At 34.6% G+C, this 17277-nt stretch overlaps 1 pseudogene across 1 annotated transcript; it reads right to left on the reverse strand.

Annotated features, from left to right (window-relative positions):
• Positions 1-1155: 1155 nt before the first annotated feature.
• LOC308678713 (vomeronasal type-2 receptor 26-like) lies at positions 1156-17097 on the reverse strand (annotated as a pseudogene). The gene is made up of 7 exons: positions 17057-17097; positions 13006-13297; positions 11596-12452; positions 10675-10902; positions 9664-9790; positions 5543-6440; positions 1156-1312 (listed from the first exon to the last, which is right to left on the reverse strand). The product of its transcript is annotated as a vomeronasal type-2 receptor 26-like (transcript).
• Between the last annotated feature and the right edge of the window lie 180 nt (positions 17098-17277).

A 17277-nucleotide genomic window follows, 5' to 3' on the forward strand; every position in this document is an offset into this window, starting at 1 on the left:
GAAAGATTCCCATGCCACCTAAGGTCAAAGTTAGAATATAATCCAGATGTGGGTGGGCCACACACTTGCAGCCATTCAGTCTTGTTAATACTCAGTCAGAAATTAGTTTCACATTTTCGTTTTCTAATATCTTGTGAGAAATCTGGGCTCACATCCAATTCAAAGATGCCCACACGCTACATTTTACGTATAATAATAATAATAATAATAATAATAATAATAATAATAATAATAATAATAATAAGAAGAAGAAGAAGAAGAAGAAGAAGAAGAAGAAGAAGAAGAAGAAGAAGAAGAAGTTGGAAGGGACCTTGGAGGTCATCTAGTCCAACCCCCTGCTCAGGCAGGAAAACCTATACCATTTCAGACAAATGGCTGCCCAGTCTCTTCTTAAAAACTTCCACTTCTGGAGGCAGGTTGTTCCACTGGTTAGTTGTTCTAACTGTCAGGAAATTTCTCCTTAGTTCTAGGTTGTTTCTCTCCTTGACTAGTTTCCATCCATTGCTTCTTGTCCTGCTTTCAGGTGCTTTGGAGAATAGCTTGACTCCCTCTTCTTTGTGGCAGCCCCTGAGATATTGGAACACTGCTAACATGTCACCCCTCACCCTTCTCTTCATTAAACTACACATACCCAATTCCAGCAACCGTTCCCTATATGTTTTAGCCTCCAGCCCCCTAATCATCTTTGCTGCTCTTCTCTGTACCCTTTCTAGAGTCTCAACATCTTTTTTACATCGTGGTGACCAAAACTGGATGCAGTATTCCAGGTGTGGAAGTTTTAGGATAATTTTTAAAAATCAAATTTGGTTAAAGTTGCCTACTTAAGCACATATTTCATGGCAATAGTAGGGCAAAATGTTTCTTCCTCTAGATATTGACATATCACATATCCTATCTTTCAGATACAGATGATTGTTTCCAATGCCCAGAAGATCACTATCCAAACAAATATAAAGATCAATGCCTTCCTAAAAGAATTAACTTCCTCTCTTTCACGGAACCCTTGGGGATCACATTAATCTTTTTGGCTCTGATGTTATCCGTCATCACAGTTTGGGTGCTTTGGATATTCACAATACATCGGAACACTCCCATTGTCAAAGCCAACAATCGGGATCTAACCTACTATCTCCTTATATCCCTCCTGCTGTGTTTTCACTCCTCATTTTTGTTCATTGGCAAACCGCAGACCCTGACCTGCTGTTTGCGACAAACCACTTTTTCCATCATTTTTTCTGTAGCTATTTCTTGCATATTGGCCAAAACTGTCACTGTGGTTCTTGCTTTCATGGCTACCAAGCCAGGATCTAAACTGAAAAAATGGGTGGGAAAAAGACTGGCCCATTTTATTCTTCTTGGCTGTTCCCTGATTCAAGCTGGGATTTGTTTTGTATGGTTATGGATATTTCCTCCTTTCCTAAATTTTGACTTTCATGCTTTGGCTGAAGAAATTGTGATGGAATGCAAGGAAGGATCAGATATCATGTTTTATTGTGTTCTGGGTTACTTGAGTTTTCTAGCCATTGTTAGCTTCACTGCAGCATATTTTGCTAAGAAACTGCCTGACATTTTCAATGAAGCCAAATTTATCACCTTCAGCATGTTGGTATTTTGCAGTGTGTGGTTTTCTTTTATTCCCTCTTACTTGAGCACCAAGGGAAAATACATGGTGGCTGTAGAGGTCTTTTCCATCCTGGCTTCTAGTGCTGGATTATTGGGCTGTATCTTTTTCCCTAAGTGCTATATAATTCTGTTTCAGCCTATATTAAACAGCAAGGATTTGCTCATTAGAAGGAAATAGTCTTCATGTATTAGTTCACATTTACTTTTTTATTATTTAACAACACAATTTCATTCAAAATTCTATAGAAAGATATTATTCATGTTTCCTTTCAATTATGCTGGTTACATTTATCATGTGTTCATTTCTATTCATTGAATTAATTAATTGAAAAGACTTCTGACATAGCTTTAAACATTTGGGTTGAATCAAATCTTTGCTTTATTAATTTTTTGTTGGACAATTAACTTTTAAATTACTTAAATTTTATTAAAAGTTTATTATTCAAAAAAACTTTCTAAAATAATCATAATTGACTCTCAATTACAAAATAAAATAAAAAATAGCTGTCAATTACATAAAGTCATACTTCTTGGATCCTCCTATATATATATATACTACAACAATGAAGGCATCCTAGATCCTGGGAAAAACTCAATGTGAATAAAGACCAATACCAAGTAAACTACTGGCAGCTGTGGTTTCATGTTGCTGTTTATATTATAATAATAAATATATGACCCCATTCACTCAATGGATCAAAGACCTATACATATGCCACTTATGAGTGGATCGTCTATATACTGTATGAAGACTTTGTATGGACAAGTACAATAAAATATGGAACTAATTTATTATGCAAAATGCATTAGATGAGGAAAAACATGCTAGTTATACACACAAACACACAAGTTTGCATAATATTTGCAGAAGGTATATATAGAATTGAAACAGTTTACTGTTATACTTTCCTTTTAATTTTTCTATTGCATTTTTGACACTTTTTAAAGCACTTATGCTTTTTTCTTTGAATATGTAATTTTATCATTATTTTTGTCCTTTGTTCTGTTTTTCTGTTATTTTAAAAGCAATAAAAATAAAGTTTAATAAACTTAAATTTTGGAAGGAGATAATTATTGTGGATAAAGATAATATGAATCTCTTTCAATACTGTAAATAGGATTCTGAAAGGGAAGAAATGTCATCTTGTCTTCCCATATTCAGACTACTTGAAATGTCAAGAATAAAGCTTATATCCTTGCCCACAGATCCACATATTACTGTGAAAAAAAATCCATTGTTTTTTTGTTTTGTGCTTCATAAGAGAAAACAACAGAGTGAGAATGCATGGAAATTTATGAGTTTGTAGCTGGCCTGATCCTAGTGGTATATCTTGGCCACATAACAGCTCCCTAGAAGAAAAGGCTTGCCTTTTGGCTTGACCATATCAGTGAAATTGGGTAGAGGGAATTCTAATATGTATGGTATGTAAAGATTAAAATTAAGATTCCTTAATCTTTTTTAAGGAAGAAGGGTATGTCCTATATAGTCCAAGAAAGAAGAGCATTTAGGATGCAAATTATGGGCAATCGTCCAGAATCTTAACTGTCAGCAAGATTATCTGCATGGCTTCTCTTGCTCTACCTCTCTAGTGCACAAATGGCTGGGTTTAGTCAACATTAAACTACAAACCCTATGCACAGTGTATTCTTCACCTTCATAAGTGAAGCTTGTACTACAGTCTATATTCAAATCTACTTGTAGGTCTTATGGCCTGAAATAAAAGAGAATGTATTTTGGCAGTTCTGTACCCAAAACTGGGATATTTGTCTGAAATTATTATTGATACATATTGATGCAGCTACATGAGCGGCATAAGCTTCTCCTTGGCTTCCAGGCTCAATTTAGGGTGGCTCTTACCTTTGATGTCCTTCATGACATAGGACCTGGTTACTGTCTTTCTCTCTGTTTCCATCCACCAAGTATGTTCAACTTGGTGTGCTTCAAATGTATATTATTAACTTACAGGAAACGCCCAGGAAATGTATCTTTTCTGCACAGACCTCACTCTCTGCAACAGTATCCACCCAGAGATACAGATGATATTCTCTTCCTGGGTTCCAAAGAGCTCTTAAAACCTGGTTTTGATTTCATCCCTGTGGTTAATGTGTTAGGGAAGGAATGGACGTGCTTGGTTTTAATTGTTTTTAATTTGAGCTGTCTTGTTTATAGTTTTAAATTGTTTTAAACTACATATATTTACAAATAAGCTGAAAATACACAAAAATGGGTTTGACCTATTCACATGTATATATTGTATTTTTTTTCCTTCATCCTTTTAAAAAACATCCATATATTTCATATGTATTCACAAATAAACCTATCTGTGGATAAGCTGACAATTGGATTTTCAGCTAAAATACCATTAACCATCACTATTCAATGATTACCTACAGATAAGCCAATTGTTAAAATTAAACATAGAAACAATATCAAGAGTCACTGGTGTCACATTTTCAAAGGGTCAGCTTATACATGGGTAAGCAATCCAGAATCCAGTAATGTGGGTAGCTGTGTAAATTTTTAAAATAATGGTAGTTTACCAATTTCAAATTAACTGCAATATCATGGCTTTGCTTGCTATCTGGTGGTGGCACTGCAATTTGGCAGTTCAATTCTCACTGGCTCAGGGTTGACTCAGCCTCCCATCCTTCCAAGGTCAGTAAAATGAGGACCCAGATTGTTGGGGGCAATATGTTGACTCTGTAAACTGCTTAGAGAGGGCTGTAAAGCACGGTGAAGTGGCATATAAACCCTAAATGCTATTGCCATTTGTAAGAACTATTCCTCTGGGAATTAACAGTAGGCCAAAAAAGTTAAAGATTACAAATGTATCTATAAAAGTCACATAGCTCTTTTGGATTGCTTAAAGAAGATCATAGAATTCACTACATTGAGATTAATGTATTGCCTTTTTTAGGCTCAAGATATCAGAGCTGTTCTTATATTCCCACATAGTTAGAACTCTGAATATCAAACTTTTCTGCCAAGAACATCTGAATTCTACAACTAATAAAAGTCAGTCAAGAACATGGAAATGTATACCCAGGTGCACTTTTTATAATGTAGCTCCTAGTTTTAGACTAAAAGGCCCAGAGGAGTGACAGCGTAGTTTCTAATGATATCTGCTCTTGCACTTCTATTTCTGCACAACATAATTTCTCTCCAAATTTATTTTTTGTATCAGATAGTGAATCTCTGGGAATCCTGTTTTACATCTTACATCACATGTTACATGATTTAGAATTGTATGCATATTATATTATAACTTATACATTTTAAATTTTTACATGAGTATACATATTTATTATTATAGTTAATTATTATTGCCAAACCAGCTACCCTAGAAAAAGGGATCAGTTACCTAATCAATCCAAAACTGAATTACTAACCTTGCCAGAGCAATTTATTTCATCAACAGTAAAAATAATGAATCCCTCAGCACAAACCACAAAAAAGTAAAAACTGTAATACACTCTAAAATAGTTTGTTTGTTTGTCTATTTATTTGTTTGCTTGCTTGCTTGCTTACTTATTTAACAAATTTATAGATACTGGGTAATTCTAATATACAGTACAGTAAATCCATGTGAAATCTAAGAGAATTATATGGATATAAGTAATCCACATTCATAAGGATTTATATAATGATTTGAGTTATTTTGAATGACTGATTTCATCCTTCGATGTTTAGAATGTCCACTTCAAAATGACTATATGTTATTCTACAAAGTATGTTTTATGAAGAAAATGTGAATCATACTGCATATATTTTCTCAAAAATCTATCTTACTTGAAAAAAGACTAAAATATACGTAATAAAATATTTTAATTCAAGAGCAGCTGTAAAACACTTTATGAAATGGCATGAGCTAAAGATTCTAAATAATTATGCATTACAATGAAACACAGAAATAGTTACTTTTCTTTCCTTACTAAATGTTCCTTCTTGTTCATCTCAGGTCTCAACAGAATGATATAGCATTTGGGGAAAAATATACATCCCATTAAACCAGCACTGGAGGATAAGATAGAAAAGATCTCCACAGCTACTATGTATTTTCCTTTGGTGCTCAGGTAGGTTGGAACAAATGAAAGCCAAACACTGCAAAAGACCAGCATGCTGAAAGTGATGAATTTGGCCTCATTGAAATTGCTGGGCAGCTTCCTGGCTTGGAAAGCAATGGTAAAGCTCACACTAGCCAGGAAGCCCATGTAACCCAGGACACAGTAAAACATTATCACAGAACCTTCATTGCATTCCATTATGATTTCTCCCTTCAGTGAGTGCAGGTCTGTATCTGGGAAAGGGGGGAAAGTACTTAGCCAAAGAGTGCAAATCCCCACTTGGATGAAAGAACCCAAAAGGACAATAAAATTGGCCAGTCCTTTCCCTACCCATTTCCTCATTCCAGAGCCTGGTTTGATTGCCATAAATGCCAGAATCACAGTCATGGTTTTTGCCAATACAGACGAAAGGGCCACTGAGAAGATAATGCCAAAAGTTGTTTGCCGTAAAAGGCAAGTCATCTTTTCAGGTTTTCCCATGAAGAGGAAGGAGCAGAGGAAGCAGAGAAGAAGGGAAAAGAGGAGGATACAAGTCAGGCTTTGGTTATTGGCTCTAACAATTGGAGTTTCTCGATGCATCCAAAAGACTCCAAGAACAAGGACTGTAAACAAAGAGAAAACAATATCCAGTGTAATAAAGAGGATTCCCAAAGGTTCATTATAAGAGAGATAGGTAAGCACTTTGGGAATACATTGATTTTGCATATTGTTGGAATATTGATTTTCTGGACATTTCATGCAAGCATCTGTATCTGGAAAAAGGAAAAAGAAATATTTAAAATATACCAAAACTGTTATTAATATAGAATATATAACTTATGTAGGGCATTATTGATCTTGATATTCATACCTGTCACCTATTTTGTCAAGTTAGGATTGGAATTTTCATTTGAGTATAAAAACATACAAGAATCTCATAGTTTAAAGATGAGATTTCTCATTATACATAGGGAGGGGTAAGGGTTAACTGAGATAAGAATTGAAGATAAGTGTATTCTGTAAAATGAGGAGGTTATTAATAGACTCTTTATAGATGTTACTACTATTCCAGTTTGGACTAACAACATTTGCAAGTTCAGAGGCATCAAAGTTTGCAGAAATAAATTTTATAATAATTGGCACTAATGGTTTAATAACGATGTTAACATATATAATAGATAAGAGATTTTTGTTGGATAGAATTGTATTTTTATTGAAAAAAGACACACTACATTATCAACTTTTTGGAGATGTAACAATAGTAATGCTTCACTGAAAGTTATTTTTTGTCATAAACTGCATATTAACATGAGCTTGACATAGAATTTCATATTTTAGTTGCAGATATCTTTTGGAACTACATAATCAATACATGGAAAGTAATAGCTGAACAGTGGAAATAAATTCCCCATTCTATATGCTTTGCTTAGAGACTAGTCTTTCAACATTAGAAAAATACATATATGACCCAGTTTATTGAATTCATTTAAAACCTGATGTTGCCTTTAAATTCCCTTAAAATTAGTTTATGCATTGCTGCTTACATAGAATATGAAATTTTAAAAAATGTTGGTTCATAATTTTAATTATACAGACTTCCAGTGAAAAGATGGTGAACTGACTACAGACCCAGGGAAGGATCCGAGGGGTTTCCCCCTGGAATGTAGCTTCTTCAACTATCAGCAGAAGGAACCGGCATTCCTTTAGTTTATATGACTCTCCTGGATTAAGGAATGTCCTAGAATTATCCCTCAAAATCCTCCAATACAGCTACAGGTCTGCAAGTATCTTCAGGAGCTAAGCTTCAAAGCAGTTTGTGTGCCAAAAGCTGGGGAGGGGTGGGGCTGAAATCAGTTCGTGGTTGAAGAAGCAGCTGTTTTGGAGTTTATTTTTCAAACAGTAAGTTGTGCCTTTGATTTCTTAATTAGTTTCAAGGACTATTGGTCTTTATTAAACTAAAAGAGGCTCTCTTTAGCTACAGCCTATTATTCCTTTTTGAAGGTCTGCATCATTTTGTAGGTTTCTTCTTGTTAAACAACAAGGAAGAAGCAGTGGTGGGATTCAGCCAGTTCGCACCAGTTCAGCAGAACCGATAGGTTAATTTTGATAAGTTTGGAGAAATGGCTGAATACACACTGCTTCTGGAAGCCTGTTCTAGGCCCCGGAGGCCTGGAGGAGGCTTCCCAGGCCTAGAACGGCTGATTGGAACTGTGCGGATGCTACTTCCAGAAGTCCATTCAGGCCTCGGAGGCCCAGGCCTGCATCCAATAAGAGAACCGGTTGTTCAGCTATTTGGATCCCACCACTGGGAAGAAGGCTGCTAAGGCAAGCTAAAAAAAAATGATAGAATAATATAGGGGCAAAAACTTGTGCTTTTAGTTTATTATTTTTAGTAATTTGTAGCTTGATCTTCCTTGCTGTAGGTGGCTAAAAGTAAAACTTTCCTATTTTATGATTTCTGATTGGTCAGCAATTCTTAAGTGTCTTACAAAAAAGCTACTCTTTGACTAAAGAGGGAGTTAAGAAGATGAAGGAGCAAATTATTAAACATGTACTTGAAAAATCTTTAAATAAAATCCATCAGTTTGTAGAATGACTCTGCTTTAAGAATGTTAAAATGACTATTCAAACTACTTCAGAGATGCAAATATGGGTAAAAAGTTACCAAACAACTGAGGCAATTTTACAAGTAGTTGATAATGGAGAGGAGTCAGCTGTAATTTTGGAATATAAACCTGACACAAATTTTTATTATGATGGTTTAAATAGAAGCTTCCCAACACAATTGAAAGAAAAACTCCAAGAAAATTTGTAACTTTTAAAAGGATAAGTTTGGGATTTTTTTCCTCGTGGATATTAACAAGGTTGGAAATTCCTTGAGAAAAAGAAAAGCTTATAACCCACTCGGCAAAGATTTCAGAGAAGAAAAAGATTTTATTCCATGAAGACAAGCTGAGAGGAGTGACTTAAACTTAATGAGTCAATTGGAATTAAGATGATTTTCATTGGTGTCATATTTGTAATTAAGAAAGTCCCAATCTAAAGTTTGAAAATGTATTTTTCCTTCATAAATAAGGCTTACGTAATTCCTAAATTTATAAAATATTATTGAAAGTCTATTTGAAAATATGTTAAGAGAAAGTTAAAAAAAAGATATATTAGCTTTAAAAAATTTAGACCTTTAAAAAGGATGTATACAAGAAGAAAAAAGTATGGTAACTTGGAGAGAGTGATCTAAATTTAATGAGCTAATTGGAGTTAGTTGGAATGTTATTGGTCTGCAAATGAACTTTAAAGTATGTATGCTAAGAGGGCGTTTAAAAATGTATTAGACTGCCTTAATTTTAGAAATATTTTTAAAGAAAAGCTTAGTGTTTTAAAATGGATGAAAAAAATTCCTTTTAAGGTTAAAGAATCTGAAAGAATACGGTGAATTTTGTTAATATAAATGGTTTATAAAGATTATTAAGTGCAATTAGAAATACATATTATTTCAACAGCAAGGAAGATAAAGCAGTAATGATGAATTTGATTGTTCTATTCAAAGAGGAAAACATATTGATGTTTTTTATTTGGATATTACATCTGGATTTTGTCCTTGTGATGAAAAAAATGAAACTTTGACTTTGGTTTTGCAGATTGGATAGATTTGTTGATATTGAAATGCCTAGCTATATACTAGCTATATAATAATGTGTAAAAGTAAAAAGTTGTAATGTTATCTTGTACTGTGCTAAAAAAAGTCAGAAGTTTTCTTTCTTCCCTTATACCTCATATTTTCTTTCTCCTTTTCTTTTTCTTCCCTTAATGTCCTTTTTTATTTTTATTTTTTGTATTTTATACATTGATAAAACAATAAAAGTTATACATAAAGCATGAGAGAAGCAATTATCATGTGGGGTTGTTTTGTTTTGTTTTTTGCTGTACTTAAATACGGGCCACAAGCTGGATATTCACTAGTCAGTCAGCCAAAGTCTTAACCTCTTTTTGTCCCACCTATTTTGTCAGAGATCTGCCCTTCTGGACAAGGTGCACAATCATAGCAGCAAAATTTCTCTCCTTCCTTCTTCTTTTTGCTGGAGCCTGGATCACAGTGGTCATTACAAAGAGAGACAGGCAGCACCTTAAGAGAAATATACTGTATATGAGGAATAAAATGATTCAATACCTGCATCAATACAGCTTTCCCAAACAAGAAACCCACACCTATGATGATGAAGAAAAAGAAAATATAAAATGGAATACTTCAGTTAATGGGGAGGAGTTGGCAAAAAGTTTTGTTTTCACAGGATTTGAACTTTTTTATTGCTCCTAATGCTATTTCTAAATATGAGAAAATGTCATAAATGTCAAAATTCTGTTTGGGTCAGAATATTCCAATAGGTTGCATGAATTGGGTACCACAGGTTGTTGTTGACTTATGACCAGTCACTGACGTCATAGGTCATACACTATGTGACCAGATTTCATTTTACAACTGGTTATACACTGGTTGTAACATGAGACACCCTAGTTTTGAAACAAATGACATGGTTCATAATTGGCTCACATGGTCAATAAGCAAATAAATTGTGCCAAATGTGTAATTAGTAAAAAAAAATCATGGTCATGCAACTGATTGTAAAAATAAACTGGTTTGCCAAACGACTGATCACATGACTGCAGCAGAGCCAGCAGTTGTAACTTTGAGGATGGATCACAAGTAACTTTTTTCAATCTGTTTTATCTTCAATAAAATAAAATAAAATGACTATCCATAAGTCAATAACTACCTGTACCTAACTTGACAATCTTTGTTTCCCAGGCACAAATGGAAGCATTTGCCATAAACCTGCCACAGACACAGCAGTGTTCAATTGCATATATAGAAAATGTTATACCTCATCAGCTTGAAAAGCCCCAAAACACAAAGACATCGTTTTCTTCAATTAGTGCTGTGTATTTGACAATTGCTCCAAACAGTGTTTTACTTTTCTTATTAGCTGAGAATCTGCAGCTTCTTCTCACCTGGTTAAAGCTTCTGTGCCATACAATTTGATTGTCATTAAGAGTTAATTCTCTGCCTGGTAGAGCCCGAGGTGCCAATGTTCCAACCTTGACTCGAGAAAAGGAATTATTGGGCAAAATAATCCAGTTGACAACATAAAAGCCTGTAATCAATTCTCTGTTTTCATCAAAACTGATAGTGTCTCCCATTGTATTATTGAATACAATGCTTTTCAAGACAGAGTGTAACTGTATTATGTGAAAAAGAAAGGTAGAGCAAGAATTTGAAATAGTAACTACTTTTCAAAGTGGACTATCTTGCTTTAAAAATGCAAATGGAGATTTAAGGGTTCATAGGTGATATTTGTATTTTTGTATGTGCATGTGTTTCCATATTGTAGGTGTGCACATTTGAGTCAGTGTTGATTCCTGATGACTGCATGGAAATGTCCTGTGGTTACTGCAATTTTCTTAGCAAGATTTCAGAGATTTCTAACTGCCTCCTTTTTAGGGCTGAGAGAGAATAATTGGCTGGCTTTGAGCCTTGACAGCTATTACCAAATGGGCCCTACACCAAACGTAAATCACAATTTTAACAAATTCCTCCCTATCTTTCAAAATAAACAGATCTTTGACAAAACAAAAAGGACTGTGATCACAATGAATTCTGTGGAATAGATGACCACTTTCTCCTGCTATAAAGGGAAGCTTTTAAATCAATGCTTGCATTTTTTTTTCCCCATTATTGTTCTTCATCAAAATACTAGCTGAAAACTTTTTCTTTCATGGAACAGGAAGTCATGTTCCATTCTACAGCATTCATTGGGACAACAGTGTTCTGAAATAATGACACTCATTCCCAGTAGCATTACTAGGGATCAAGGAAACATGATGGCCCAATTACATACACAACATTTGTGTATTTAAAATAAAATGGAGTACCTGCCATGGTTTTAAATTATGAAATATTAATTGCTCTCTTCCCATTAAGTGTCCATATCTGGACCTGGACTTTAATAAAATATGCAAAGAATGAGCCACAATATAGACTGCATTGTAAATGTTGTAACTGTGACCACTCATGTTCATATCAAATAATGTAGTTGGCAAGCTCTCTAACTTTTCATCCCCAGTGCACAATAACTTGCTATCTTCATTTATACTGGAAATGTGTAATGGGCAGCCAAATGCCTGTTCCCAAAAATTCTGAATGAAATTATCTTCTTTTGCCCATGATGCCTTACAGTCTGAAGAAATTCTTGGAATCCAGGTGGCTCTTTTGAGTGAACTGCAAATGAAAGGGCACCATGGAAACTCTGCATATCCCAAAGTCTCTGAATGGACAGTGATCCAAAATTCCAATGGGATGTAACAATCCACACTTTACCTAAAGGCGGCCATGAAAAATAAGATGCTAGAAGAATGATCATTCTCATATTTTGCATGGATGGTGGTGCTCCATAGATTAAACACACTTTGACTTTACCATCCATAAAGAGTTGATCATATCTTAACTCCACTGAAATCAACTGTGTATATTCATCCACATATGCTTTCTTTGGTGTTCTAATCATGAAAGCATAACAAATGTTATTTTGGAAAAGCAATGGTCCAATTCTCTGCAAAAACATGTCTCCATAGTCATCATCCACAGCTATGATCCCAATCCAAATCCATCCAAAATGCTGAAGTAATTTAATAATACCAGTGTACTGATGGATTTCATTTGGGACCATCTGGTACAAGAATGAAAATATATCTTTGTCACCATGTACTGGAGAAAATGTTCCATAGGCAAGCTGAAAATCAATATACAACAATGAGAACCATTACATAAAAATATGAAATGGGTTAATCTTCATTATATTTAAGGCAGAAAGTTGGCTCTAAGGAAATTGCTGGAAATTATTCAGTCCATATTTCTGCAACATTTCATCGGCTAAAAGGGTTGCTTATCTGTTTCTGAACCCATTTTAACAATGTGAAAATACCTAAAACATAACGCAAGATCAAAAACCAGGCTTTTGGTCTTAGGGTATGTCAAGTTTGATCACCTGAAGGGAGGCAAGCAGCATGCAGCAGAGACAGAATATTTTCTGTAGTGGCCCAACTACTTTGAAACTCAATACCACTCAAGCAGCAATTAGAAGAGATTCTTTTCTGTAGTGGCATCACCAGATGGAATTTGGTGTCAATAGGTGTTTGCCAATCTACAGTTTTGGAGGAAATTACATTTATAAATGTTTAGTCATCCTTCCAGCTTATTCATATTAATCATAATTGAATGTAAAATTATTCTAAACACACTTTAAGAATTCAGGGAATTTCTAGGGAGCCATGTTAAGGGCCAACCTGTGGAATCTTGTAGTTGACAAGAACAGTGGCCATAATGGAGGAGGTCACAGTCAAACGTCCACCAAAGGCAACAATAAATGTTTTTCTTAAATCACAAGAAAAGTTTGGAAGAAACTTCTGCTTTGGAGAAACTAAGCTCAGAATTGCCTTATAGGTTATCCTCTCAATAAAGTAGTTGTTCACAATGTGGAAACCCAAAGTGATGTTTGGTAAGAGCTCAGGGTTCCTATTGATCTCCTTGACAGCAAACACCAAAGCAAGGATATGCTGATATGATTTAGGTGCATAACTGAAAAATATAAAAAGGAGAAAGAAGAAAACAAAAAATATATCTACTTAATGAAATAACATAAAAAATGTCCACCAATCTACTTCTGTTTTCATGTACTAAAAGCTATAAAGTTGTAGGCCATGAAATTCAAGGAAGATCACACACCAATTCTACTATTTACTAAGAGGAAGCCATCTCAGGCTGCAGTTGCTAAAAACCAGCAGGAAGAGGTAAAGGAGACCTTGAAACATGCAATGTTCTCCATCCTTCTTCAAAAGGATTGCTATGCTTGACCCATTGCTAGTTTCCAAGAAAAGCTCAATGTCTGTTCAGATATATGTTGGAAAGGACTGGGAGAAAGAAAAACTTGTCACTCCCTTGAGACAACAAAATAATTTGGTCCAATGCAAAGAGAAGGAAATATTTTTATCACCTTAAAAAAAACCAAACAAACAGGTTATATCTCAATAATAGTGTGGTTTGAATCTATTTCCAAAAGCTACTCTTTTATATAATACTAATTATTGAGTCTCCATTCCCTGGCTCAGACAATATTAAGTATTTGACAGTAACTTAGTTTACTCATTGTGAATACAAATCGTAACTATGATTTACTCAGCCAGAAATAATTGACAAATCACCAAATTATCCTAAACTACTAAACATGGTTTATGGATCACAAAGGCTGCATTCAGAAACTATCAGAGTGAAAATCAGAACATGGAATAAAGAATAATGGAGTTGGACAAATGGCTGTCCAATCTCTTCTTAAAAACTTCCACTTATGAGGCATCCACAATATCTGGAATGAAGCCATTCCACTGAATAATATTTCTCACTGTCAGGTAATTTATCCTTAGTTCTCCCCTTGAAAAATTTCCATCTGTTACTTCTTGTACTTCCCTCAGGTGCTTTGGAGAATAGTTTGAATCCCTATTCTATGTGGCACTCCTCAAATATTGGAAGACTGTTTTCATGTTATCCCTAGTCTTTAGGTATACTCAGTTTTTACAATCATTCATCATATGCTTCAGCCTCCAGCCCCCTAATCATTTTTGATCCTCTGTTCTGTACTCAATTCAGAAGAATTGTAATTCGTTTGGTGCAATATTTGAAGCCACATGGACTTTTCTATTTAGCAGACAATTTCTTACATATCAAAGAGAGAGAAAACTAATTAACAGAAAATTCCTAATGACATTATAGTTACAAACATTTTTAAAAGCCTATCACTTTATAATCCTATTGCTTAACTCTTTTCCCCCAATCATTTCCCTCAATTACTCCAAGTTGGAAGAAAAAAGAATAGAATTATTTACATCACTTCATTGATCAACATCTGGGATGGTTCTTCTCTAAAGGAAGGGCTGTTGTGGAAGAAGAAAGCTTGAGATAGAATTGCACCAATGATAACATCTCCTGCCTGAGCAAAGTGATGGGGTATAGGAAGTGGGTCATCAGGGACAGTACAATTCAAAGCATACAATTTGCATGTAATAAAGAACAGGAACAAAAGGAGCATCATTATTGTCATGCCTATCCTATTATTGACATTTTCCATCCTTAGAAACATACATGTTCCTATACAGAAAAATACCCCGTCTTGGCACCATTACACCCCATGATATCATTTTTCATTATTCTTATATAGAAGACCTCTAAAATGGTTGCCACAAAACAAGAATAGTCAAACAGATTCCCTTTATTTTAAACATTATCTTTGCTTCCTGCACTTTTCAATTATTTAATGCATCATGAACTAAAGTCCTTTTTTTAAAAAAGTGTTTTATATTTGAGAAGCTACTTTCAGATCTTAATTTCTTTCTCTTTTTTTGGAAGAAAAGAAATTCAGATGATTTTCTTCATTTTAATAAAATTCTGGATGGACAACCACATCTCATAGGCAATAGAGCTTCCATTACTTCATTTCTGTTCCATGATCTCTCCATATATAAAGGAGTTTTTTCCTAAGTAGATCTAAGGAATCAGTACAAAGAACAGAATTTTTCAGAGTGGTAATCCTTACAAAGTACATCCTCCCATTTATGATTAGAATAAAAAATATGAAAGTGGAGGGAAAAAACAAAAGTATAGAACTATTGGAGCTTCAGAAACAAGATTGCTTGGAATACCATATGGGGATCAAAATAGAAAGGCTTGAATAGATAGCTCTCTATACATAGTACAACAAATGATATTTTGAAGATAGGAAAAAGCACTCCTATTATTAGGCTGGCTTTCTGAAAATTGAGTATAATATCATTAGTAATGTTAAAGAAGAAACATGTAATTTTCACAACAATTCAGAAAATAAGTTGTTTCCAACTTTCAGTATTATGCACATTTCTCCTGAGGAATGGATTAAACCTGGGTATTTAAGTACTATAATTTCCTTTGGTTTTTGATGCCATAAAAGTGCATAACCTTTTGTCACATCACATTTCCTGAGAAATATACAAGTCTGCTTTCAGGCACAATAAAGAGATAATATACAATTAATATTTATTATAGTACTAGATATTTTACCTTCTTCCTACTCTTAATATCTCTTTTATTTATCAATTTTATTTGATTTTCTATTGCCATATCTTTTATTAACAACCTTATATTTTTTAAATTAATGTTGAAATCTTTCTATTTGGCCATTAATGTTCTAACTGCCTTTAAAGGATCTTTCAGAACCAGAACCAAGTCTGCAAAGGTGTTTAATTCTATTTTAAGCTTTACTCCCATAACCCTCTCATCTTAATTTATTCTTCTGTTCAGTATTTCAAGAAACAAAATAAAAAAGAGAGGAGATGGTGGGCATCCCTGTCTTGCTCCTTTTTGTAACGTACAGGGTTTTCTTAGATCTCCAACATTAACAATGTTTTGTGCTTTTTGTGGAAAAAAATATTGAAAAATAAATTGTCAAAGGCCTCTGAGAATATTAATGAAGCCTATTTTCTTCATTATTTTGCTGCAGTATTATAGCGTTGTCCTTTAAATATCTCTTAGGTAAAAATTCACATTGATCCTCAGAAATAAATTCTAGCAAAATCATGTTCAGTCTATCAACTACAACCACTGTGAACATCTTGTAATCTTAAAGGCCTTGTCAAAGACCTTCTGTGCATCTAATAAAACCAAAACAGCCTGTTTTTCATTATGTTGCTCCTGTATTGCAAAATATCCAGTATAATTTTAGCACTGTCCTTAAATTGTCTTTTAGCCAGTAATCTTCATTATCCTCATGAATAAATAATTGCAAAATTATTTCCAGTCTATCAACTGGACTCAATTTTGAACAACTTGTAATCATCATTCAATAATGAAATCACCCTGAAATTTCAACCTCAAGCTGGTCGAAACTGAACTGCTGGTGATTGGCAGAATTAGCCTGCAATACTGCATTCTAACCAGAGCTTTTTTTGTCATAGAATGCTCAGAACAGAGTTCCGGCACCTTTTTTGGATGGAACCTTGTAGGGTAGGCAAGGCGGGTTGTATGACATGTGTCAGTTCCGGCACCTTTTTCTTTTACAAAAAAAGCACTGATTCTAACCATTCTGCCAGTATGGTATAGCAGAGCATGGCATACTGCAGAGAACAGGTAGGCCCTTGGAGACCTTACATATGCCCAGGCTTGTCTGTCCTGTCCTGCCCAAGCCTCCCCACCCCCTGAAATGCCCCATGCAACACTTCCTGCCCCTTGGGTTCCCACAGAGTTTTTTCCAATCCCCTCAGGTATTAGGTCTGATTCTCATCTCATCAGACCAAACACCCTCCTTTCACTTACCATGGCCTTTCAGAGGACTGAAATAGATTGCCTCTTTTCATGGTAGGATCAGGCAATTCCAGAATGTTGTCATTGTATCATGGTAAGCATGGGAATGCTACAGTTTCTGGGCACTTCATTATGGTTATCTTCTACATATTCTGAAAATGGTGATCCCTAATAGGGAAAACAATGCAAGCATTAATTGAAATGCTATTGTTTTGTTGTAGGAGGAATTGGCC

This window comes from Vipera berus (assembly GCF_964194415.1).
Source record: "Vipera berus genome assembly, chromosome: Z".
NCBI classification, from domain to species: domain Eukaryota; kingdom Metazoa; phylum Chordata; class Lepidosauria; order Squamata; family Viperidae; genus Vipera; species Vipera berus.